The 23,657-nt window shown below is 48.9% G+C and overlaps 1 protein-coding gene across 11 annotated transcripts in view; it reads left to right on the plus strand.

Moving 5' to 3' along the window:
* Nucleotides 1-23,657, plus strand: part of PSD3 (pleckstrin and Sec7 domain containing 3) — a 492,229-nt gene that overhangs the window by 177,885 nt on the left and 290,687 nt on the right. The window contains exon 1 of one of the 11 annotated variants that reach the window (XM_070781673.1): nucleotides 315-10,664. The exons of the other annotated variants lie outside the window; for them this stretch is intronic. The gene's annotated coding sequence lies outside the window, so the exon portion shown is untranslated. Of the gene's footprint in view, nucleotides 1-314; nucleotides 10,665-23,657 lie in introns of those variants that run through there. 11 annotated transcript variants of the gene reach the window in all.

Below are 23,657 nucleotides of genomic sequence, written 5' to 3' on the forward strand. Positions count from 1 at the left end.
GTCAACGCCATATTTATTTTCTCTCTTTACTATATGTTTTAAGTCTGCTTGGAACACAAAATGAGAAGTTACGTAGGATTTATGTGTTGTGCTATCCTTTAGTGATTCCCTGTCTTTTTATGGATTATCCAGCATTTCATCTCTTCTTGTTCGTCACTCTGGGGTCATTGACCTGTCCTTCAGCATCTCTATAAGTGGGCAGAGAATGCTAAACTTCCTAATGATTTTATGAATTTAGTTTTACTATTTTTTTTCCTGATTGGGGTGGTGAGGGGGAGGGTAAATGGGGATAAACTATTTGAAAGTTGTATGAAAAAATGTCAGGTTTCTACTGAGCCTGTTTTGATGATCAGTCTGCCCTGTGTTAAGCATTTCCTATTATCGATTTGTAGGTTTATAGTTCACTGGATGACATGCTCAAGACTGGCACATGGTAACACCGCAGCTATGCATCGCCATGTGAAATAGACCATGGGTGTTCGTTGTCCTCTTGGGTCACACAGTCTCAGAGGCAGAAGACTGTGGTCTGAATTTCTTGGATAAGCCGCTTATTCTCTCTGAAACCGCTTTTGTTTATTTGCATAGCAGGGTCAATGATTTGTAGTATGCTGTGTGGCCATGGGATTTAAAGAGTTAATATAGATTAAAACGCTAGCACAGTGCCTGGTACAGAGTAGGAGCCGGAGCACATGCGTGAACTAGAACTGGCTGATGAAGCCGCATTTAGACTTCCTGGATCTATAAGAGGGGGTGTCCGTGAGGGAAGGGTGCATCTCTGAGGGGGATGTTTGTAGAAGGGGCCTGAGAGAGGGGTGTCTCTGAGGGGACCTCCCTGAGAGGGGAGGTCCTTGGGTGGACGGTGCCACTTTAGTCCTTTAGTTTCTCCATTGTCTCTGGTAACTATAAGTTGTGATAAAATGCAGATAATTTCACTGAAATTCCAATCCAGCTTTCTGGAGTGAGTTGAAGGTATTGATATTACAGATCTGAAATAGGTTGGAGCTGAAGTATTTTGGGCTGAGAGGCTTTGCTACAGAAACCACAGGGAGGGTAAACTCTGCAAGGAGATCCAGCCAGTCCATCCTAAAGGAAATCAGTCCTGAATGTTCATTGGAAGGACTGATGTTGAAAATACTTTGGCCACCTGATGCGGAGAACTGACTCCTTGGAAAAGACCCTGATGGTGGGAAAGATTGAAGGCGGGAGGAGAAGGGGACAACAGAGGATGAGATGATTGGATGATATCACCGACTCAATGGACATGCATTTGAGTAAACTCCAGGAGTTGGTGATGGACAGGATGGTGTGCTGCAGTCCATGAGGTCGAAAAGAGTCGGACATGACTGAGCGACTGAACTGAACTGAAACTCGGCAAGGGATTCCCTAGTAGTTCAGCTGGTAAAGAATCCACGTGCAATGCAGGAGACCCTGGTTTGATTCCTGGGTTGGGATAGTCCCCTGGAGAAGGGTTAGGCTACCCATTCCAGTATTCTTGGGCTTCCCTGGTGGCTCATATGGTGAAGAATTCACCTGCAATGCGGGAGACCTGGGTTCCATCCCTGGTTTGGGAAGATCCCCTGGAGGAGGGCATGGCAACCCACTCCAGTATTCTTGCCTGGAGAATCCTGATGGACAGAGGAGCCTGGAGAGCTACAGTCCATGGGGTCGCAAAGAGTCGGACATGACTGAGCGACTAAACACAGCACAGCACAAACGCAGCAAGGCAGTGGTTTGCAGAGACCTGGAATAAGCAGCGGCCATCACTGCTGCCAGCATGAGTGCCAGTCATTAGTACAGCAGAGCTGGGTGGTTAAGAGAGAGTATTGGGGTAGGTTATATCATTTTAGCACCCCAGATTTAGCAGTACTGTCCTTTAGGCCAACTTGAAGTTTCAGCCGCATCACCTGCATTGTCAGACTGTGAAATCTTGCCCGGCAATGAGATCCAATTCCAGTACTGAATGAGAAGCACGTTAGAGATGAGCTCTCGCACCATCTCGACTTCCTTGAGCACAGCTAGCAATGTGGACAGACCAGCTTGGCAGGAGGCCTTTTGGGGGGTGTGTGTGTGTGTGTGTGTGTGTGTGTGTGTGTGTGTGTGGTTCAGGGTTAGAAAGTATGATGGACTCAATGATTATAAGAGATTTTAGAGAATCTGGAATAACTTGCCTATGTTTCTCTACCTTCTCTGCCTTCTTGGTGCTTTGGAGAAATTGTAGCACCAGAGGTTGAAGAGTTATAACATTTTCCAGCTTGAAGGGGCCTTAGCTAGCCCTGTTTTACAGTGAAGAATCTGAGTCTGAGTCGGGTGGGGTAGCATTAGCTGGTGACAGATCTTGTACCAGAATTCAAGTCGCCTGACTCCCAGTCCAGGTGCACTCACTGTTCTAGGCTGCCTGGTTTCATATGTGTATTCTTTCTAATTTCCCTAATTTCTCTCATGCCGTATGTTTATGGAGCCAGAAGTCTGAGTTAATAATTACAGATGTGGTGGTGGTTGGTGGTGTATGTGTTCAATTTCAGAAAAAAATTTTGCAAATCGTTGATAAATGTGTCTCCATAGATTTTTAAGGTAATTAATGATCAGGCTTTTAAAAATTTCTTCTGCACAAACCATCCCTCCGCAGAGGTAAGGCGTAGACAGAGGCATTGAGCCTGTTAAGGAAATCTGGACTAGGACGCTGACAACACAGCCGTCACCCCAGTTGGCTTTCCTTAGTCAGGGGAGTCAAGGCTTCAAGGAGAAAAACACTCAAAATTTATTCAGAAATGTGATAAAACAACACAGCAAAAGTGGTACATGAAACAAGTGTGTGTGCCCAACTTTCCATCTCTACTCACTGGCCTCTCCTGTTTCCTTGGGAGCGGACTGAGGGATCTGACTCTGTTGGATAAAGTGAACTCTGAAGAAGGCAGAAAGGAGAGGGCCTGATAAGACTAAGCTACACTGCTAACACTGCTTTGGTTCCAGCTGGACTTGAACCAAAAGAACGAAGCCCGTTCCTGCTGAGGTATTGATGTTGATACATAAAGTGTTAGAGAATATTGCAGGCTGACTTTAGGTAGTCTCTGAACACCATCTTGTGTGTGTGCATCGTATGTATGCTGTAGGTTTTATTTCTTTAGTAAAGAAAAGGTTCTTAATTCTCATAATAAGCTAAGAGAAAGGGGCATTAGTGTTCTGATTTTCCACATAAGGAAACTAAGGCTCAGAGCAGTTGAGTAGATTGCCCAGTCACAGGAATGGTCAGTGCCACGCCCAGGATTTCCACCCAGGCGGTCAGGCTCCAGAGACCATTTATTTCGGTCTCAAAACAACAGTATTTTTGCTTGACCTTGCCTAGATTTATTTTTAAATACTTTTCTGTATCAGCGTCTGCTTTTACTGTCAGCCAAGATGATTTCACGGTGGTTTCTGACAGTGGTTTCTCCTTCTGAACAGTGGATGACACTGCTCTCTGTTGTTTCGCTCCCTGTAGGAGGCAGCCTGGCTGGGGAGGGTGGCCAGGACGCGCGGCACTCCAGCCCAGCTCCATGCCCTATCTGGATTGCCGCCCGGGCCTGGGTATAGCCAGGCTTTGTGGCCAGAGGGGGACTGAGCTCCACTCACATCAACGAAGAAAGTACTTCAAAGCAGTAACCCTCTAGAATCAGGTTGGGAAGGACATAAAGAGTGTGTGTGCTGACTCTTTGTCTTGTAAAGGATTATGCACCTTTGTGTTATCAGGTGGATCTGAAAAGGCCCCTTAAGATCCTGGAATCGCTCTGGCAGGAATAGTTAAATCCTCTCAGGTGCTTGAACACTGATGTTGGCCTGAGAGCTGCGTGCCCATCAGGAAGGAGCTCACCCCGTGAACGGAACGTGACATTTTGGAAAAGGAGCAAAGCGTAGCATCCCTCCCTTTGTGGTCCAGCTGTGGAGCACCCGGGCTGATGGGGTCAGCGGTGCTGTGTGGAATCCAGTCACATGGCTCCCAAATTAGAAGGGACAAATAGAGACTTTCAGTTATATGTGTCCGATGGGTTCCTTTATGTCTGGGTGCTTCTTCGCCGGCCCATCCCCTGAGGACTGTGGCTCCCGTCGGTGAGTCCTGATCTGAGGCCTGCAGGGCACACGTGCGGCTGCTGTGAGCATGAACGGGGCTGAGTGTTGTTTATTTCTGTTGAGCTTCGGTTCAGACAGAGAGGAAAAGAGGGACAGCAAATACAGCCATATGGCAGGAGCTTCTCTTTTGGTTCTCTGAAATACACAACAGAGCTGCGTTTTAAAATTACTTTTTCGGTGTAACAGGTACGTTCGATGTCTGGCATCCCAGTTGTTCTTTCAGATGGCGCTCAGAGTCCCAGGAGCCCAGCAGAGGGGTGGATGACATCTGTGTGCAGCTGTTATGCCTGGGGAGTGCTCAGTCAGTCCGTCCACTCCAGCTGGAGCTGTGGTTTTTCTGCCGGCCTCTTTTCCCCCCTTTATCAAATGAGATGCTGACATTGGAAGTGCTTTTTTCTTCCTCAGTTTTCCTTTTTCTTTAGTGTCTTTCTGTCTAGGAAAAGGTCGCATGAAACAATGTTTAGAGAAATTTGTTGAAGTAAATTTCAAATATTTTTTGACATTCAAACGTAAAACCTGCAGGTATTTAACTAATTAATTAATACTTTTTTTGGCCGTGCCACGCTGCTTGTGGTGTCTTAGTTCCCCACGGGGACTGAGCCTGGGTCCCGGCAGTGGAGGGCTTTCCTGGTGGCTCAGTCGGTAAAGAAACTGCCTACAATGCAGGAGACCCAGGTTTGATCCCTGGGTCGGGAAGATCCCCTGGAGAAGGAAATGGCGACCCACTCCAGTATTCTAGCCTGGAGAATCCTATGGACGGAGGAGCCTGGCGGGCTACCGTCCATGGGGTTGCAAAGAGTCAGACACGACTGAGTGACTAACTGAACCTGCCAGAGAAAGTGCTGAGTCCTGGGACTTCCCTGAAGGTATTTTACTATAATGTAAAATATTAAAGTCGCGTGGCGCTAGCTAAGCTGGTGACAGGGAAAGCTCTTGATCTGGTGAACTTGTGCTGGGGGATCAGGTGAGGCGTCCCTGCCTGCCGATTCATTATTCCTGCTCTAGTGATGTCTTCAGACTTTCCTCTCATGTTTTAGAAGTTTTTCTGTAGAAAGTCAGTTTTCATTTTCTCTTTGAGCCTCCTGAAGTAGTTGTGATGGTGAGTTGTTTTTTTTTTTTTAACTCCAAAGGAGTCCCTGCTTGGTGCTGAGGGTGGAGGCTCTCCAGGGTTTCAGAGCCAGTCATATCTGGGTTCAGATCCTATTTCAGATACTTACTAGGGGTGTGACTTTGAGTAAATTACAGAGCATCAGGGAACCTTTCCAACTATAAAATGGAATGAATAACACCTATTTAGAAGCAAATGACATTAAGTGAAAAATCAAGAATAGATAGGTAGGTGGATTCACAATGCCTGGCATACAGTAGGATATAAATGTAGAATAGTAATACTGTCAACAGTAATAACCTGGAGAAGAGCTGTCTGAAACACCTGTTAATGGGTGTCCTGAAGCTTCCCTTTCTTTCATAAAATTCAGTGTACATTGGTGGAGTGGTGTAACTGTGGGGATTTGGGACCGGAAGACAGGAGGTCAAGTCATCCTCTCTGCTGGCTGCATGGTCCTGGGCAGGCTGTTTCACTTCGATGAACCTCCCATTTCTTATTGGTCAAATGGAAATAACCTTGTTGCTCAATTTACAGTTCTCTTGTAAGAATTTGTTAAGTTGTAGTTTGTGGATATTCATTTTAAATCTACCATGAGTTTTGCAGTAGTCTGAGTAGTAGTCTAAGGAATGTAAGAAAATAAATAAGCAAAAGCCTGAAAATTAAGAAAAAGACACAGGATTTGGTGAATGTTTGAATCTAGGGTGTGTGGGCTTCGTCAAAGTGATGGTGAGATTTCCAGTGTGGATGAGATGGTTAGATGGCATCACCGACTTGATGGACATGAGTCTGAGCAAACTCAGGGAGTTGGTGATGGACAGGGAGGCCTGGCGTGCTGCAGTCCATGGGATGACAAAGAGTTGGACACAACTGAGCAACTGAACTGAACCCTTGTGGATGACTTACGAAGTCTGGAGACGGCAGGAGTCAGGGAGAGCAGCAGGGTTTGTAGGAGGGCTCCTGGCAGTGGGGTCTGTTTACACAGATTGTTTGAGGAGAGGGAGGACCCTCATGTGCGAGAACTTGGAGTCCCATCTAGAGGGACACTCACTTGAGCTCAGGAGGGCGAGCGTGGGGAGGCTGGGCTGGAGAGGGGATCATAGGAGCCCTGGTGCTGCTCATGTGGCTTTCTGATGCCCCCTGGGCAGAGTGTATGCCTGCCTCTGGTCCCCAGCAGAGTCTGGTCGTCAGGGAGCTGGCGTGGTCGTCCTCTCGACAGGCCTCTCCCTGCTTGCTGGGGTCTCTTGTGTAGATCGGTGGTGACTTAAGGAAATGGTCCTGGATTTGAAATGGGGTTTCCCAGAAGTGTTCTAAGTCTGTAGTTTAAACCGTATGACATACAAAGTAATGTCCTGGGCGTTGGTGTGAAGAGTGCCTGGGGTTGCTGGCTAAGTGGATGACCTTTCATCAAAGACTGTATTGAAAGACTTCAAATGATAAAGGACATTGGGGTTACATGTTATTACACGGAGAATCGTAACTCGAAATAAAAACTGATTGGCAGCTAGTTTAGCTGGTCAGGGTGATCCAGCAATCTATTCCTATATCAGTGCACTATTTCGCTTTTAAAGAAACTAACAGTTTCTCTCATCAGACCTCACTTAACACAAGATCTGCAACATTGGATGAGAAATTTGGGGCATTGATCCAATGGGGAAGAAAAAAGACAGAAACCTTTTCCAAATAAAGTTCTTGGAAAGCATTTTACATACAAGTATCCATTTCTCAGAGCCCCTCATGGGTGTGTTTCCAGTGCTTTAATCTTGTTTTTCTTTTTCTCCCCTGGATCTTAGAAACTCTCTGTAAACTACAGTACAGAGTCTTTGCTAAACTGGCACAGACTCCTAGCAGAGCCCCCCTGTTCAGTACCTGAGTGGCCAGGTGAGGTGAGTGCCATCTTTCTCACGATGCTAGTGAGGATTCATGTAAACTGCATCTCCACCATCTAACACCTGAGTGTTAGAGAGACGCTTCAACTTCGTAATCCCCACACCTCAGCTGGTGCTGCATGTGTCTGTGCGTGAGCCTCCATCCCGGGTACTTTCCTCCGAATCTAGAATTACAGAAGGGAGGAGCTTTTCAAGGCGCCGACTCCCCCACTCTTTACCTCTCCAGATTCTGATTCTGTTGGTTTAGGGTGGTGCCCAGGCAATGCTAGCTTAGACCAACACAAGATTATTGGTCTAAAATTTAAAAAAATAGAGGACAATTTTAAAAAAAGAGAGAGAAAGAAAAAAAAAAAAGAGTCCCTGGTGATTTTGATGTTCAGCCTAAGTTGTCAGCCTCTCATCTTGGAGCTTGTTGGAAATGAATACGCAGACCTCACCTCTGAGCTGCTCAATCGAAGTGTGTATTTTAACCAATTCCTGTAAGCACTTTACAGTTTGAGAAGCGTGGGAAATTATTAGAGGCAGAATGCAGACCCGCGGAGAAAGCAATGGCACCCCACTCCAGTACTCTTGCCTGGAAAATCCCATGGATGGAGGAGCCTGGTAGGCCGCAGTCCATGGGGTCATGAAGAGTCAGACACGACTGAGTGACTTCACTTTCCCTTTTCACTTTCATGCATTGGAGAAGGAAATGGCAACCCACTCCAGTGTTCTTGCCTGGAGAATCCCAGGGATGGGGGAGCCTGGTGGGCTGCCGTCTATGGGGTCGCACAGAGTCGGACACAACTAAAGCGATTTAGCAGCAGCAGCAGCAGCAGCAGACCCAAGTGAGTCAGTTCCTGTTCGCAGGGGGCAGTCCCGCTGCAGGTCACTGCTGCTGGCAGGGAGAAGTCTCCTAACAGAGGTTCATAAAAGTGAGCGGTCCTGGCTGTGAACCTTGAAACGATTTCTTTCGTCACCTTTGATGTAGTGACCCCTGCTCTAGAAATACAGAGGTTGACCCATTTTCCTGAGGGGATCAGTGTGGTTTCCTGGTGAAGAGTGTGGGTTACGTCAGGCTGCTTTGACTCACATTTTGTGAATTATCACTACTAAACCTCAGCTTACTCATTTGCGAAAAGGGGTAATAATTTACTACCCCTTAATGGCTACTCACACAACGCTGGCTATGATTATCAGAAATAACACTGCTTGAACTGTTGTCTTTAAAACTTCCTCAGAGTCACCTGCTGTGAGTGTGCCACGGTCAGATCAATGTAGGATGCTGTTTATCTGTAATAATAATTCTAAGAGCCTTAGATTACTTGAAGGTGAGGAGCTTTAATGATAGTTCATTGTCTGTATAATTACCCTATCTAGCAGCCCCGCCTCCATGCAAAGAAGGTAACATTTTCCAGTCAAGAGTAGTAATATGAAGTCTTTAGTGCAGAGAAATTAAGAGGTATTGAATAATTATTATCGTGAAACAAAATTATAAATGTTCCTCATTCACAGTCCATTCACTTAGCACCCATTTTTCGGCTCATCGTATAATATTGTACTTGTCAGCATGGGCCTGTCCCTCCTATCAGTCAGTGAAGCTGGCAGGTCTTTAGATTTGAGACTCAGAACCTCTGTTAACAGAGTCCAGCACATCCTGGGTGACCAGTTCTATCAGATGAAGAGCTTACTTAGTTTTTCTATACTAGGTACTAGATGCTCCCAAAGAGGAGGCAGACAGCTTGACACGGAACGCTGCATGAGCCGGACAGCAGGGCTCCCAGTCTGGGCTCTGGAGGACCTGTGGATGTGTGGGCGTGGTTGTGGGCAGGGAGGCTTGCCGGATGGAGGCACAATAAGGAACAGCTGCTCGGGCCTGGGCCTTGGGAGGTGAGGGGCTCATTAATCTCTTTTCCTCCTGGTGTGTTAATTTTCTAGACTGAGCCTACTGAATACACTTGAAAGGCAGTCACGCAGTTGACTTTCACAACCTCTGCACGTCCGAGGCACATCCAGAAGGGTTAATAAGCGCCTCTGATCTCACCAGCCAGTTTGAGAAATAAAGCAGTGCAGTGCCTTCCTCCCTCTGTGGTCCCATCCCTCTCGTTGTCTTCTCCTAAAGAGGACCACGGCCTGTGGGTGTATATCATGCCTTCATAGGTGTGAACCCATAAAAATACCATTTTCATGCACATTTTCGAACTTTATATAAGTGCCATCTTATCTCCTTTTGTGACTCACTTATTTGTTCAATATTTGAGATTCTTTCTTACTGATTCATAAGGCCCTAGTATATTATTTGCTAAATAGTATTCATTGCATGAATATGCACTGTAACTAATTTTCCCATTTGCATAGTATGAACATTTTGGCTGTCTTGTATTTTTGTTGTTTAAATGGCGTGGCAGTGGACATTCTAATTCGTGGCTTCTCGTGCACACGTGGAGCGTTTCTTTAGGTATATATTTAGGAATGAAATTGCTGGACAGTAAGTGGTAATCATTTTCTGGGTGAACCAAAGAATTCTTGAAAGGGCATATTGCATTTTCTTTGAGAGTATGTAATTTTATCTACTTCCATTTATAAAATAACTTTTAGTTATTTTACTTCCTTATCCTTATAACTCCCAAATCCCAACAAAAATATCAAGAGCTGAAACAAAAAACATGGGAAATGAAAGGCAGCAAAACCAGTCTCCTTTCTCTTCAGGAGCTGGGATGCGGACTCTGTCATCCACTAGTTAGGTCTGGTGCCTGTCCATTCCGTCCTTCGAGTCCTGTAGGTCCCAGCCTCAGATGCCTTGGTGGCAGTTGTTGCCTACATCTGACAGCCGCGAGTGTTACCTGTCCACTTCTGGCAGTCTGAAGCAGGGTTTGAACACAAGGACAAAAGAATATTTTCATTTCACGAGAGCAGAAAGGCAGAAATAAAACTGGAAAATAGGAAAATGCGAATCGCATAAAATTAAGCATGAATGTAATGAGTTTTATTAATACAGCTGAGTTTTACGTAGTAGAAGTGAATCAGATCTATTTATTGCCTATTTCAGTGATTTCTTGATAGCCAGAACGTGTGCTGTAGGAAGTGGTGGTCTTGCAAAATAGTACCTCAGAAACCTGTAGTGCTATTTAGGAAAAACAAGGCTGAGATGAGCACTTTTTTCTTCTTTTTTTTTGCAAACGAGGTCGGACAGACTCTCACAGAAGCAGCGGCCCCTCCGAGTAAGCCAGCACGGCAGTCCGCGGGCCGTCTGGCTTCCGAAGAGTTAAGCTGGAGCTCTGTGAGGTCACGAGTGACTTCACTGGCTCCGGACTTTTGAAGCAGTCTTGGAGGGAGAGGGGAGGCAGGGCGAGGGGAAGTGACTCCCTCGGCTTCTTCACGTTCCCAGCGCAGCCCTGAGGGAGCAGTGTCCTCCCGGGAGCATGTCTCCGCAGAGTCGGGGGGCTGCAGCCCGCACTCCCAGAGGAAGCAGCTGGAGGCGGGCGCTGGAGAGCCCTGGCCCGTGATGAGGGTCTGCTGAACAGACGGGCCGAGGATGCCCTTCGCGCCCCTGACAACATCGCGGAGGCTGTGTGCTGGTGGAGGAGGTAACTGGGATCCGCTTTATGTTCTTTGTCTGGTCCCAGGCAGTGCTGGCTTCCGTGCGGCTGTTCGGGTCAGTTCAGTCGCTGGGTCAGTGTGTGACTGTGGCTAACGGAAAACTCCCTGGATCTCCAACTGTTTTGCTTCAAGTGGAAAACATTGTAAGAAGTCTTAGAAACTTAGGAAAATGAGAATCCCTGGGTATTGTTTTGTAAACCAGGACGACTGAAGCGCCCAGGGTGTGTTCCTGCGGGACTCTGGCGCTTGGGCAGTGAGGGGCTCCCTTGATGGGCCCTGCTGCCCTTTGGGGCCACAGGCATTGCTCTGCGCCCCCGCCCCCAGGGCGATGCCAGCCACCTCCTGCTCCACTTCAGGTGCCTGGAGGTCAGCAGCTTGAGGTTTTGTCATCCAGACGGCCGCACCAGGCGGCCACACTTATTTCTGGGGTATCAGTGCTCTGAAGGGAAGTTGGCTGTGCTGTTAGTGTAGAAACACGATCTGAGAATTCGGCGTTGGTTTTGAAACTTCAAAGGCCAGTCAGTTATCTATAGAAGAAAGTGTAAAGGGAGTTTTTTTTTCTGGAGCTGAGGGAACTCCAGCGCCACAGTTCTCTCTGGGAAGGTCTCTGTTCATGTTAGGGGCTTCCCTGGTAGCTCAGAAGGAAGAGCTGCCAGTCTTCCCTGAGACCCGGGTTCGATCCTTGGGTCAGGAAGATTCCCTGAAAGAGGACATGGCCACCCACTCCAGTGTTCTTGCCTGGAGAATCCATGGACGGAGGAGCCTTGGCGGGCTGCCGTCCATAGCGTCGCAGAGTCGGACGCGCCCGGGCAACTAAGCACTTGCCCCCGTGCAGGTTCAGGCCAGGGCACGTGCGGGACGCCGTAGGGTCAGACGGTGGACAAAGGCCGAAGTCAGTGTGTGGACGTAATTCCATTTTTGAGGTGCTTGAAGTTGAGCGTTCAAGGACACCCCCAAAGCCGGTGAGAACCCCAGTGCTTGGATGGCTGGGGTAATCAGCTGAGTATGACAGGTGTGTTGGTGAGTGTATATGGCATAAGCTGGTATTTCTTGCTTTGAGTACAGGTAAGTTTTAAATTTTAAGTTCGTATTTCCAACATCATGTCATTTATCTTACATAGCCTATCAGCATAAAATTTTTGCCTCTTTCTAAGTGGATATTTGGGGCTTCCCTGGTAGCTCGGCTGCTAAAGAATCCACCTGCAATGCAGAAGACCCTGGTTCTTTTCCTGGGTTGGGAAGTTCCTGTGGAGAAGAGATGGGCTACCCACTCCAGTATTCTTGGGCTTCCCCAAGTGGACATATCTCCAAGGTTTCATAACTTTGATAATAAAGGAGAAAGAGAATGCTTGATAAAAAGGACGTGAAGCATATTTTGTGGAAAGCATCTGAGCTCAATGGCTATGAGCCTGGACTGAGGTTTAAGTTTTGCCTCCTTGTCTTACCGGCTGAGCTCTAGTGAACTGCGCAGACGCGTTTGAATCTCAGTCTCTTCCTGTGTGTGGTTGGGATGATGACGGTACTGACCGAGGTGCGTGGGTGGTGGTTGTGACTGTTAATGGAGGTGCAGTGTGTGGGAGCATTTAACAGCATTTCTCCCGCATTAATAAAAAGCTCAGCAAGTGTGAATAAAGCATGGCTGTCATTATGTGGAAGTTATTCTTCCTAACATCAGCACATGAGAGGACTTGGCCTTGCAGACTGGTGGTCATGCATGTGGGGCGGTGGTTTGCTCACACAGGAAGCGTCAGGACTTCGCTGTGCTGGCTTCCAGGCAGCTCCTCTGCAGCGCCTGCCCCTGCCCCTACCCACTCGCTCCCACCAGACACCTCCCATGAAGCCTTTGGTGGAAGGAAGACTGAGGGGGAAAGATGGGTAGCGAGCACAAAACCATCAACCCTTGGTGAACACGTCTTCGTGCTCACGTCCTTGCAGAGAGTGTATGTTTCATTGTGTTAGGACATGGAGAACAGAGCTGCACACACAGGGGCCCGTGCCCCCCACTGGGGTGCAGCTGAGACATTGTCGGGACCTGGCCGCTCCTTCTGGCTCTCTCCACAGGTCAGGTCACGCGTGGCCTGCAGCTCTGCCTGCTCTTCCAGGGCTTTCCTGTGTTCCCGGGCTGGCCCGTTCTCTCTTTATGCTCCAGGAGTTAGTAGCTGTGCAGTTGTGTGAAGCCTCTTAGCTTGTATTTCCTGGGCTGTAATTTGTGGATGATATCTTTTTTCCATGGTTATTGAAGAGATTAAATGAGAGAAAATATGTGAAAATGCCTAGCAATTTTTTGGCTCCTTTAAAAATTACTTTTTTTTTTTAATGTTACTATGAGTTAAAAAATTCTTAAAATTCATAAATGAGTCTCTTTTCCCCATTTTGCTTTTATAAAGATTTCATGTCTAGATTACTTTTTCTAAAGCTTTAGTAATTTAAAAGTGTCAGTTTCCATTTGCCTCCGTGATTTTCCAGTGCCATCTACTATCCTTATAGCTTTTAAACTTCATTTTGAACTTGTTTTCAAAATTATTAAAGGAATATGTGCTGATGGCAATAATTTACACTGAAGTCCCTTTGGTCCCACTTTGCTGAGGGGACCTTCTGATGGTTCCGAGTGGATTCTTGCAAGGCATGGTCTGTGCAGCTCTGTGGGGACTGATTTTAAGCTGCCTTGCAGTGTGAAAGGACAAAGGACAGAAAGTTCTGTGGGATTCTCTGGCTCCCTGAGGCGCACGTCCTGTCTCCAGCTCTGTCGCTCAGCCCTGGCGTGTTTGGAAGTCCCTTGAAGGGCACCCACCTGCACAGCTGGGTTATGCCACCAGAGCTGAGTCAGGTGACGGGGCCGGCTCTGGCCACACCGTGGTTCCTGCCCTCAGGTCAGAGTTCCTGAGGGAGAGCGAGCCACGAGGGCGCTCTCAGCAGAGGCCGGGCTGACCCTGCTCCAGAAACGCCCCGTCCTGAAATTCTAGGGGAGGCAGAGCCCGTACTGGGTTCCAGTGGGGATGTCAGAGATCCAGCGGGAACGTTTGTGACTGTGTAGCTGGCCTGAGGGTGTGGTTCAGTCCCCTGGTCTACCTCGGGGTTTGGCTTTTTGTCATTAGTGACGTCGGGTGGAGGGGGTGTACGAGAGGAAGGTGTGGGCCCGGTTGCTGTGGCGGCTGCTCACCAGCTGTGGGCCCTGCAGAGCGTCTTTGGTCCCCAGTTTCTTTACTCGGAAGATGAGACTGTTGTGGGGGTGAAGGGAAACAACGCAGGAGAAAGTGCAAGGGGGCCTGCAGGTTGCTCCGAGGATGACTGACGTCCCTCCCGTGTTTGGTGGGCGCCCTTGACCTCCCCCATCGTCTGTGAGCAGCGTGTGTTCCCCAGCCCCTCAGAGGTCCCAGAGTGCCTGCAGCCTGTCTTCAGAAGCGGGGCGGGCAGCAGAGTGGCCTTGCTCAGAATGCACTTCCCCCAGCCGCTCCCTTTTGTTGGTTCAGCTGGTGCTCCGTGGAGCCCTGCCTGTCAGCCAGGGGAGCCGGGACTGAGGCCCAAAGCCCGAGCATCTCTGCCGGCCCAGCCTGTGCTGGTCCCGAGACCCAGTCGCTTCCTCTCTTGCTCGTCCGTTTCCTCATCTGTAAGACATTTGTACTTGACGTGGAAATGATGACTCTCTTTCTTTTTCTGTCATTTCTCCACCTTGCTGTATCCACCATCCACTGAACGATTTCTGCTTCCTCTTTTAAACAACTTAAGACAGTTATCTTCAAGAAGGTAGGTAAGTAATGAGGCTGAACACCAAGCTGAGGGATGCTGTGTTGACTCTGAGTCCTAAGTGAGGAAAGGGTGACCGGGGGTGTTCAGGGTAAGTATCAAATTGCCCCACCCACAGCCGCTGACCTTGACATTGCTTTATTTGGTATTCATCCAGCCTTGGTCACCTTTACTTATGGCTTCCCTGTCTCAGGCCTGTTGTTAATGGGAGCTGTGAGTACCTGAAGGGGTGAGAAAAAGGATGCTGGCAGCTGAAATGGACATTCTCCCCCCCGAGAAGACCTAGAGAGAATGTTCCTGGAGCAGCAGGCAGTCATCCCGGCCGGGCGGGGAGAGGCCTGTGGCCAGGCTGTGTGGGAGACGTTCACATCCTGTGGTTTAGTTCTCCTTGCTGTTCATCCCTCCTGGTTTCCTAGGTCCTTTGTCTAAATATTGCTGAAGAAAGGAGAGGAGAGGAGAGGGGAAGAGAAGAGAGGAGAGGAGCACAGCTACCACGTGTGGACACTTTAGTCCGGCTTTCCCAGGACAAGACTGTGGTTCCGGGTGACGGGATGACAGGGAAACATTTGTATTTCTTTCGTATTTTGCTGCTTAAAAGGTAAACAAAAACGACAGTTAAAGACTGTCTCTGCAGCTTACAAATCAGAAGGCTCAGGCCTGGCTGGGCAGTGGAGACGGTCGCTGACCACTGGAACATGTGTCTCTAGTCAGTCCCTTGGGGGACTCCTCAGGTGAGCTGGCTCTTAGAGGTTCGTGATATGTTCTCTGGTTGAAACAGTTCACCCAGAGGATTCCAGCACTCCTGGCTCCCAAGGCAGTGGTCGATGTGAGGAACACGGATTTGCGTGTGATTGGTGCAAAGATCTGAGTGTGTGACCGTGATGGAGGAACCACCTCTGGGCCCTTCCAGTTACGGTGTGAGGAAGGATCCTGTTGCTCAAGGCCTAACCTGCTCGCCGAATTCCGCAGCGCGGGGCCTCAGATGCTGACCTGGCGTCAGCTTTGTGACAAGCAGGTCAGTGTCTGTCCAGGTGTCAGGTGATTCAGTGCCGCCTCAAGATCCTAGGTGGGCACGTGGCCCACAGGTGTAGCAGGCAATCCGGAGTCAGCCGGAGGAGGAAGTGGGTGGAGGGTGGGCTTTGCCTTGGATTTTCTGGCGTCTTGACCTTGAGGAGCCAGGTCAAGGTCTAGGGTGTGGTAAGCAGTCCAGGGTGTGGTCCCCTCCTTGGCTTCGACTTTGCGGTCACCATGGAAATTACAGAGCTGAGCATTTTCCGAAGCTTGAAAATGAGGGAACTCAAGTCTCCACCTGGAACACGACCAAAGAACTCCAGTTGCCGCATTTACCGTAGCGACAAGCCGCCGAGGCCGCGGCCCCAGCTTCCCTGTGGGCTTCTGTCCTCCGGGCTCCGCAGGATGAGCAGGGTGGACTTCCCAGCCCCGTGCTGGGAAAGCCACCTCTTCTTTTCAAAGGAAAGCGACATTTTTGCTAACAAACTGTTTCAATTTGTACAACACACACACACACGCATACGCACACACACGCGCGTGCACACACTTGCTGCCATGTGCCCTGCTGCTCCTCCTGGGAGCACCCTCCGCCACCCCCGGCCCTGGGTCAGTAGAGCCCTGCCTGTGGCTCTGGCTCTTCTCAGGACCCTGAGGTCCATCTGCCGGAGCTGCACAGGGTGTGGTGAGGATCGGGACCCACCCAGGGCTGGCTGGTGTGGAAGCAGTGTTTATCTTGTGTTGCACTCAGCTTTAGGAAAACAACTGAGGACACAGCAGTCTGCGTGTGACCAAGTTACACCAACTTGGTTAAGGACGAGTGGCGCTGTGAAGGAAGGGACAGGGCTCAGGGGTCTTTCTTCTTGCAGTACTGCATGCTGTGTGGCCAGGAGGGTCCCTCCTGTGCTCGGAGGCCATTCCGCTCACATGCTGTCCTCTCCCTCTGCCTCAGGGCTGCTCCACTCGTCACAGACCTTTCCCCGCATATTTCTCCAGCCCCTGTTCCATCTTGCTGAGCAACTGATGGACAAGGCCTTTGAGTGATTGTTTTGCCATGGCCGTTGTGTGTGTGAGGCCAGCGTGACTCTGACCAGCCTGGGGAGACCTCCTGACCTGTCCGTGGAGGGAGGCCTCTGCAGTTGTCCCACATCTGACGCTGATCCTGGGGCCTTAAGAAGAGCATCATGCTGGGAGGTGGGAGACGTGGGCTCTGGCCCTAGTTCTGTTTACATTCACAGTCTTAACCTCATTCCGCGGCCTTTATTTACTCTTTGGGAAAATGAGATTAAAGTAATTCACAAAGTGTATTTTCAACTCCAAAAATTCATTACTTGGCTCTATGTTAAAGTGTTAGTTGCTAAGTTGTGTCTGACTCTTTGCAGCCCCATGGGCTCCTCTGTCCATGGAATTCTCCAGGCAAGAATACTGGAGTAGGTAGCCATTCCCTTCTCCAGGGGATCTTCCCGATCCAGAATTGAACCCAGGTCTCCTGCGTTGCAGGCAGATTCTTTACCAGCTGAGCCACCAGGGAAGCCTTGGCTCTATGAAATCATACTAATTCTGGCTCCTTAGGTTAGCTCTCTGTGACCAGTTAGGATCTTCTATATAAGAGCAGATTGAAAAGCAATTAGGAGCCTGGAGTTGGAGCAGGTAGAGGAGCTCCCGGGTTGAGCAGCCATGGGTGCCGCTGGCTGGATGGAGGCTGGATGGAGGCAGGTGGCTTGAGAGAACCGGTTTCATTCTCCCACTGTCTGCCTTGGGCTGTTTCCACAGCCTGACATCCTGCCCTGTAATTCTGTGGAGGCAGTAACCACTGGTTACCCTTCCTCAGCCTGAGTTGACTGAGAAGAAGCACTTACTTTGAAACCCAAATACGCCTCTTCCAGGAAGGCGAATGCACAGATGGCAGCAGACTATAATTCTTTTCTTGGCTGCATAAGTGACTGAAGCTTGCGTCTCCTCCAGCCCTCATCAGAGGGTCCTTGTTTCTCACCGGAACGCAGAAGTGGGAGCCCCAGCAGCTGGAGTGAAACCAGGGTGGAGGAGGTGCGCGTCCACGGGCCCCTCTCCTGACTCAGCGTTCGGCGTGTGAAAACAGGGTGGAGGAGGTCCGCGTCCACGGGCCCCTCTCCTGACTTAGCGTCCAGCGTGTGTCTGTGTGTGTGTGTGTTGCAGGCCTGTACGCAGGGCCACGTTCCCGCCCTTTGGAGCTGAAGCGGCGTGTAGGGGGCTGTCCTGAGACTGGGCTTTCTGGTGCCTGTGACTCGCTCTGTGACTCTGGGCATGTCCCTTATTCCTTTCTGAGCTGACCTCATGTTTCAAATGAGGGAGTTGGGCTAGCAGGGTAGTATTTAGGGCTTGTTCCAGAGCCAGTGTGTGCCAGGAACTTGAGATGCCCCTCTTCATCCACAGGGTGTGGGAGAGGGGCAGTGGAGAGAGGCAGCGGAGAGGGGCAGCTGAGCGGGGCAGGAGGGAGCAGCCAGCCTGTGCAGATGCCCCACGTCTAGCCTGGAACCCAAGCGGGCAGGAGCTGCCTCCTGACTTTTGTGCAGCACAAAGTCCCAGTTACCGCAGAGCGCCTTACAGTGGACAGTGCCTCTGGTCAGTGTGATGGTTTGGGCATCTATTTATCTAGGCGTCATAGCCTGAGGTACCCTGTTAGGAGCTGAGCCGCCCAGGAACAGGAGAGGCCTCCCAGTCTGAATGGTTCCTTCACGGCCATGGCGCCTTTGAACTCTCTGTCCCTTCACAAGGAGTGTCTCTGTCCAGGGGTGGCAGAGCCTTCTGCCCATCCCTCTCGTCTTGTTTCTTTGTTTTTCCTGCGACAGAAGCCTCAGGGGCTCTCACCGCCCGGCCCTTGTTAAGTGTCTGTTCACATTCAGGTTGAAGACCTGCTAGTGCCTTTGAACCTTGAAGGGAGGTTTAGCAGGAACATCTGTGCTCCTCCAGGGGACCTCCTATTCGATCTGTAAGCCAGCGCATGCATTGAATGGCTTATTGAGAATATTTTCTGCTCACTAGGGGATCTGAAAAATTTCCCGTCCATATCCATTCAGTTCTGCAGGGCATCCTTAGAGATGCTGAACTGCCATGTTTAAAATACATCCCAGCTTGGTGAGGGATCCAGCTCTTCCCATTCTGGAGAGGCTTTTACTGAGGCTCATCCCACTGACTTCAGTGAAGGGGTTACAGCTGCTTTTAGTCATCTGTGCTGTTGGGCAACAGAGATATAAAGGATTTCTTTATATACGTTTATCTCATTGAAAACGATAGTTTCAGTATTTTCTCCTGTCACACTTTTAGACAAGGAGATAGTTTGATTTCACCCGAGTTCGTGCCTTCCGACGTTTCCTGGCTGATGTAGCGATGAGACCTCAGAACTTGCACCTGTGGGAAATGCAGGGAGAGGGTCCAGGGAGTCCGGGGAGAGGAGCCCCCTGCCCACCCCACGGACACATCTGGCAGGGAGCCGATGTGGGGATTCCAGAGCCTGTCCTTGGAGCGCTTGTCCCCTGAAAACCTGTCCTGTGAGCCCGTAAGTGGTGGCTGAGGAGAGAGCTGCCACACTGCTCGCGTCACTGCCTGTGGGACCATGAACAGGACTGCATCAGTGGTGTGTCTGCCCGAGGACATGGCGACAGTCCTGGCTCATTCCTACCTGTTGGCCTTTCCTCTCCTGTCCTCGTCAGGATAATGTCTGTCTACATGTGGACTGCATCACTGACTCAATGGACATGAGTCTGAGCAAACTCCGGGAGATCGTGAAGAACAGGGAAGCCTGGTACGCTGCAGTTCATGGGGTCGCAGAGTCAGACGTGACTTAGCCACTGAACAGCAACACCAAGAGGTGCCAAGCTTCTAGAAGTACTATAACCTCCAGTCAGAATGGTATTAGTGGAATGCGCTATTTACTCTTGAGAAGATGTTCTAATTTACTAAATCCCATATTTTTATCTCATGCTTTTTTTTCCCTTTTGAACAAACTTACCCACAAGTTAAAACTTTATTTAAAAACAACAAGGTTTTAGAAAATCTAGGCTAGTTTGTGAACTCGTATGACACACTTTGAGACTCCCATGGCTGTACATTCTTAGATTTGAGTGCAAAGTTTTCCCCACCAATTTGGAATGAACTGGGCATTGTAGCTGGTTCTGTATGAAACAGTTGTTTCGGATCCCGACTGTAACAACGTCATTTTCTTTATACCCAAAGTAAATGCTGTTCAGGCTAGATTATTTTGGAATTCGACTGCTCTATTCTCCTGATTAAAATCTTCTGTTGCAAAGGAGCTCTGCTAGTTTCCCTTATAAGTTACTGTTTTTGTGCGTCTAACTTTTCTAGTAATAAATCTTATTTTTCCATGAGAAAGCAGCCCGTGCTATTTAAGGTGGAGTAGGGGTTGTGGTTGAAATTGCAAACACATCCAGCGTTCTGTTTTGGTTTTCTAACTTCAGAGTGTCTTTTCAGTGGAAGTGATCCAGTCTCAGTCGTTACTATCTTCAGCCAAGATAAAGTATACTTTAAGTTGTTTACATGCAAGGCCCTGGAGCAGAGGGAGAAAAAGCGCTAGAGCCCCAGGGAGTCTTTAGTGGAGTTTTCAAGTTTCTGAGGGAAGACAGAAGTGTATCCACTTTAAATTTTTTGTGTGGGCATGAAAAAGAATAGGGGAGAGATGGACATGCAGGAAATTCCACCCACCCTAGAAGCCTCATGGGCCGGATGTAGGGCCATTCCTTCACTTTCTCTGACATCTCCAGATTTCGAGAATAATTATTTGTATTGTTTTCCCCTGTGCAGATCAGCTTAACTCTTAGATGATTATGGATAACTTATATGATTTAAAGTGTATTAATGCAAGTCTTAGGGCTTCCCTGGTGGCTCGGATGGTAAAGACTCTGCCTGCAATGCAGGAGACCCAGGCTCGATCCCTGGGTCAGGAAGGTCTCCTGGAGTAGGAAATGGCTACCCGCTCCAATATTCTTGCCTAGAAAATCCCATGGAAAGAGGAGCCTGGTGTCCAGGGGGTTGCAAAGAATTGGACACAACTGAGCGACTAACAGTGCAAGTCTTACTGTGATTATATTCACATTTGTAATCCCATCAAGCTAGCTACTGGACCCCTTTTAGGGCCAGAACTACCTCTGCGGTAGGTAGGTAGCATTGTGTATAGAGTTAAAAGCCTGGTTCTTTACCTGAGGACTTGTCTTAAGAGCCTAACCCGACCATTTCCTGACAGTGTTACCTTGGGCAAAAAGCCCTCCTTTCTGTCCTTTATGCGGAGGTCACAGCAATACTAACTTCCTAGAGGCATTATTAGGGTCAGTTCAGATGATGTTTTGAAGCGCTTGACACAGTGCCCGGAGCTAGGAGGTGTGCCGGAGATGTCGGCCACTGCCAGCGCCTTTGCCGTCACCTCCCTGCCAGGCCCCTCCACAGCGGGCGCACGCCGTCGCCTCCCTGCCAGGCCCCTCCACAGCGGGCGCACGCCTCTGCTGTAGCGTGCCTTTCACATGAACCCCATCAAGCCCAGAGCTCAGCTCAGCAACAAGCGGCAGTGCTCCATGCCCACCCCTTTCCTGCTTTTCTGCACCTTCTACCCTTTTTTGGCATCTTTCTGTCTGGTGGCTCAGTCAGTAAAGAGTCTGCCTGCAATGTGGGAGACCCGGCTTCAACCCCTGGGTCGGGAAGATCCCCTGGAGAAGGAAATGGCAACCCACTCCAGTATTCTTGCCTGGAGAATCACCATGGGTGGAGGAGCCTGGTGGGCTACAGTCCATGGAGTCACAAAGAGTCAGACACAACTGAGTGACTAACACTTTCTGTCAGGGGTGCTAGGTGAGCATGGAGGTTATATTTTAAAGCTGTTATTAGAGGAGGAAAAAGAACTACAGATCCCGAATACAGAATCTCTGCAGTTTCCTTCCAGGACGAAGAAACTTAAAAATGTCTCTTTATTGTACAAAGAGAAGAAAAAAGAAATTCAAAGAATGTCTGAGTCTCTTCCTCAGATTTTTCAGTATGGGGATTCTGATTCTTCATCCTGAAAGTTGGCTTATAGAAAATTAACTTTTAATAATGGATTCCTATGGGACTTCCCTTGTGGCATAGTGGTAAAGAATCTGCCCACCAATGTAGGAGACACAGGAGATGCGGGTTCGAACCCTGGGTTGGGAAGTTCCCCTGGAAAAGGAAATGGCACCCCACTGCAGTATTCTTGCCTGGAGAATCCCATGGACAGAGGAGGCTGGCAGGCTACGGTCCACGGGGTTACAGAGAGTCGGACATGCCTGAGAACACACACGAGCATAATCCTTCTGATGATTTTGCAGTTTAGCAACAACTATGGCAGAGATAGAGTCTTCTAGAGAGACGCATCGACATGGGAAAGCCAACCTGCAAACAGCATCTCCTGATAAAACAGACTAACAGGAGGATTTACGGGTCTCTGCTCAAGTGCAGCCCGTGCCTGGCCCCACGCTTCCTGGCAGAGGGGTCCGTAGAGGAAGGCTGCTCTGCCTTCGCGCCGTACCAGCCTTTCTTTAGTGCGTGGCCTCTCCTCTGACGTGTGCTACATCTAGAAGCATTGCGGAAGAGTGCCCACGGACTGAAGAGTAGCAGTCTGTGTGTAAGTAAACCGTGCCATTTGTGTGAGCTCTGACCCACTCCAGTGTTCTTGCCTGGAGAATCCCAGGGACAGCGGAGCCTGGTGGGCTGCCATCTATGGGGTCGCACAGAGTCGGACACGACTGAAGCGACTTAGCAGCAGCAGCAACCTCATCTTAGCCAAGGAAACGGCTTAGCCTTTGACTGTTACTTTAAAAATTTGGTGACATACAAAATTTTAATCAAATCAGATAAATACTTCAACACCATATTGTTTGTCTATTTAAGAAATCTTAATAGAAATTCTGTATGTAACCTAACAAACTACATGCTTATACATGTATATACATACAAAAGTACATGTATATACACATATACATATTTGGCTTTGAATGAATTTCTAAATGGAGATAAAGTCAAACCTCTCATTTAAATAAATAAATATATATATACACACACACAATGTAATCCGGGCTTCCTTTGTAGCTCAGTTGGTAAAGAATCTGCCTGCAATGCAGGAGACCAGGGTTCAATTCCTGGGTTGGGGAGATCCCCTGGAGAAGGAAATGGCAACCCACTCCAGTAATTCTTGCCTGGAGAATCCCATGGACAGGCTACAGTCCATGGGGTCGCGAGAGTGGGACATGACTTAGGGACTAAACCACCAATCTCATCTTTAAAGAAAATGAAACCAAATACCCAGATGGCTGTGAAAAAGAACCGACAAAGTTTTTTCCACTTAAGCAGCATTTTTATGTCAAAAATAAACTACCTCTGCTAGATGGCCTCTAAGCAGTCTCTGCAGCCCAGAGGGATTACAGAAAGGTCTGTGCCTTTGGAAGCACATGGCCTGGAGCGGGTTGGGTTCAACGGGATTCACACAGTGATGCTGCAGAGTAGCCGAGGTTTAGGTCCAGGGAGCCCTGGTTGTGGGCTAAACACTAACTGGGTGATCCTCGGTCTGCCGACTCAAGACTCTGTGTGCGTCAGCAGTGGACTCCAGGTACTTCCCCCTTTTTAGAGCCTAAGAACTCTTTTAAAATTAATTTTAATTGGAGGCTAATTACTTTACAATAATGTGGTGGTTTTCACCATACACGGGTGTACATGTGTCCCCCTGTCCCGAACCCCCCTCCCACCTCCCTCCCCATCCCATCCCTTTGGGTCGTTCCAGTGCACCAGCTTTGAATGCCCTGCTTCATGCATCGAACTTGCACTGGTCATCTGTTTCACATACGGTAATATACATCAGTTCAGTAGCTCAGTTGTGTCTGAGTCTTTGAGACCCCATGGACTGCAGCACGCCAGGCCTCCCTGTCCATCACCAACTCCCGGAGTTTGCCCAAACTCATGTCCATTGAGTCGGTGATGCCATCCAACCTTCTCATCCTCTGTCATCCCCTTCTCCTCCTGCCCTCAATCTTTCCCAGCATCAGGGTCTTTTCAAATGAGTCAGCTCTTCACATCAGGTGGCCAAAGTATTGGAGTTTCAGCTTCAGCATCAGTCCTTCCAATGAGTATTCAGGAGTGATTTCCTTTAGGATGGGCTTTTTGGATCTCCTTACTGTCCAAGGGACTCTCAAGAGTCTTCTCCAACACCACAGTTCTAAAGCATGAATTCTTCG

This window comes from Bos indicus, chromosome 27, assembly GCF_029378745.1.
Source record: "Bos indicus isolate NIAB-ARS_2022 breed Sahiwal x Tharparkar chromosome 27, NIAB-ARS_B.indTharparkar_mat_pri_1.0, whole genome shotgun sequence".
NCBI lineage: Eukaryota > Metazoa > Chordata > Mammalia > Artiodactyla > Bovidae > Bos > Bos indicus.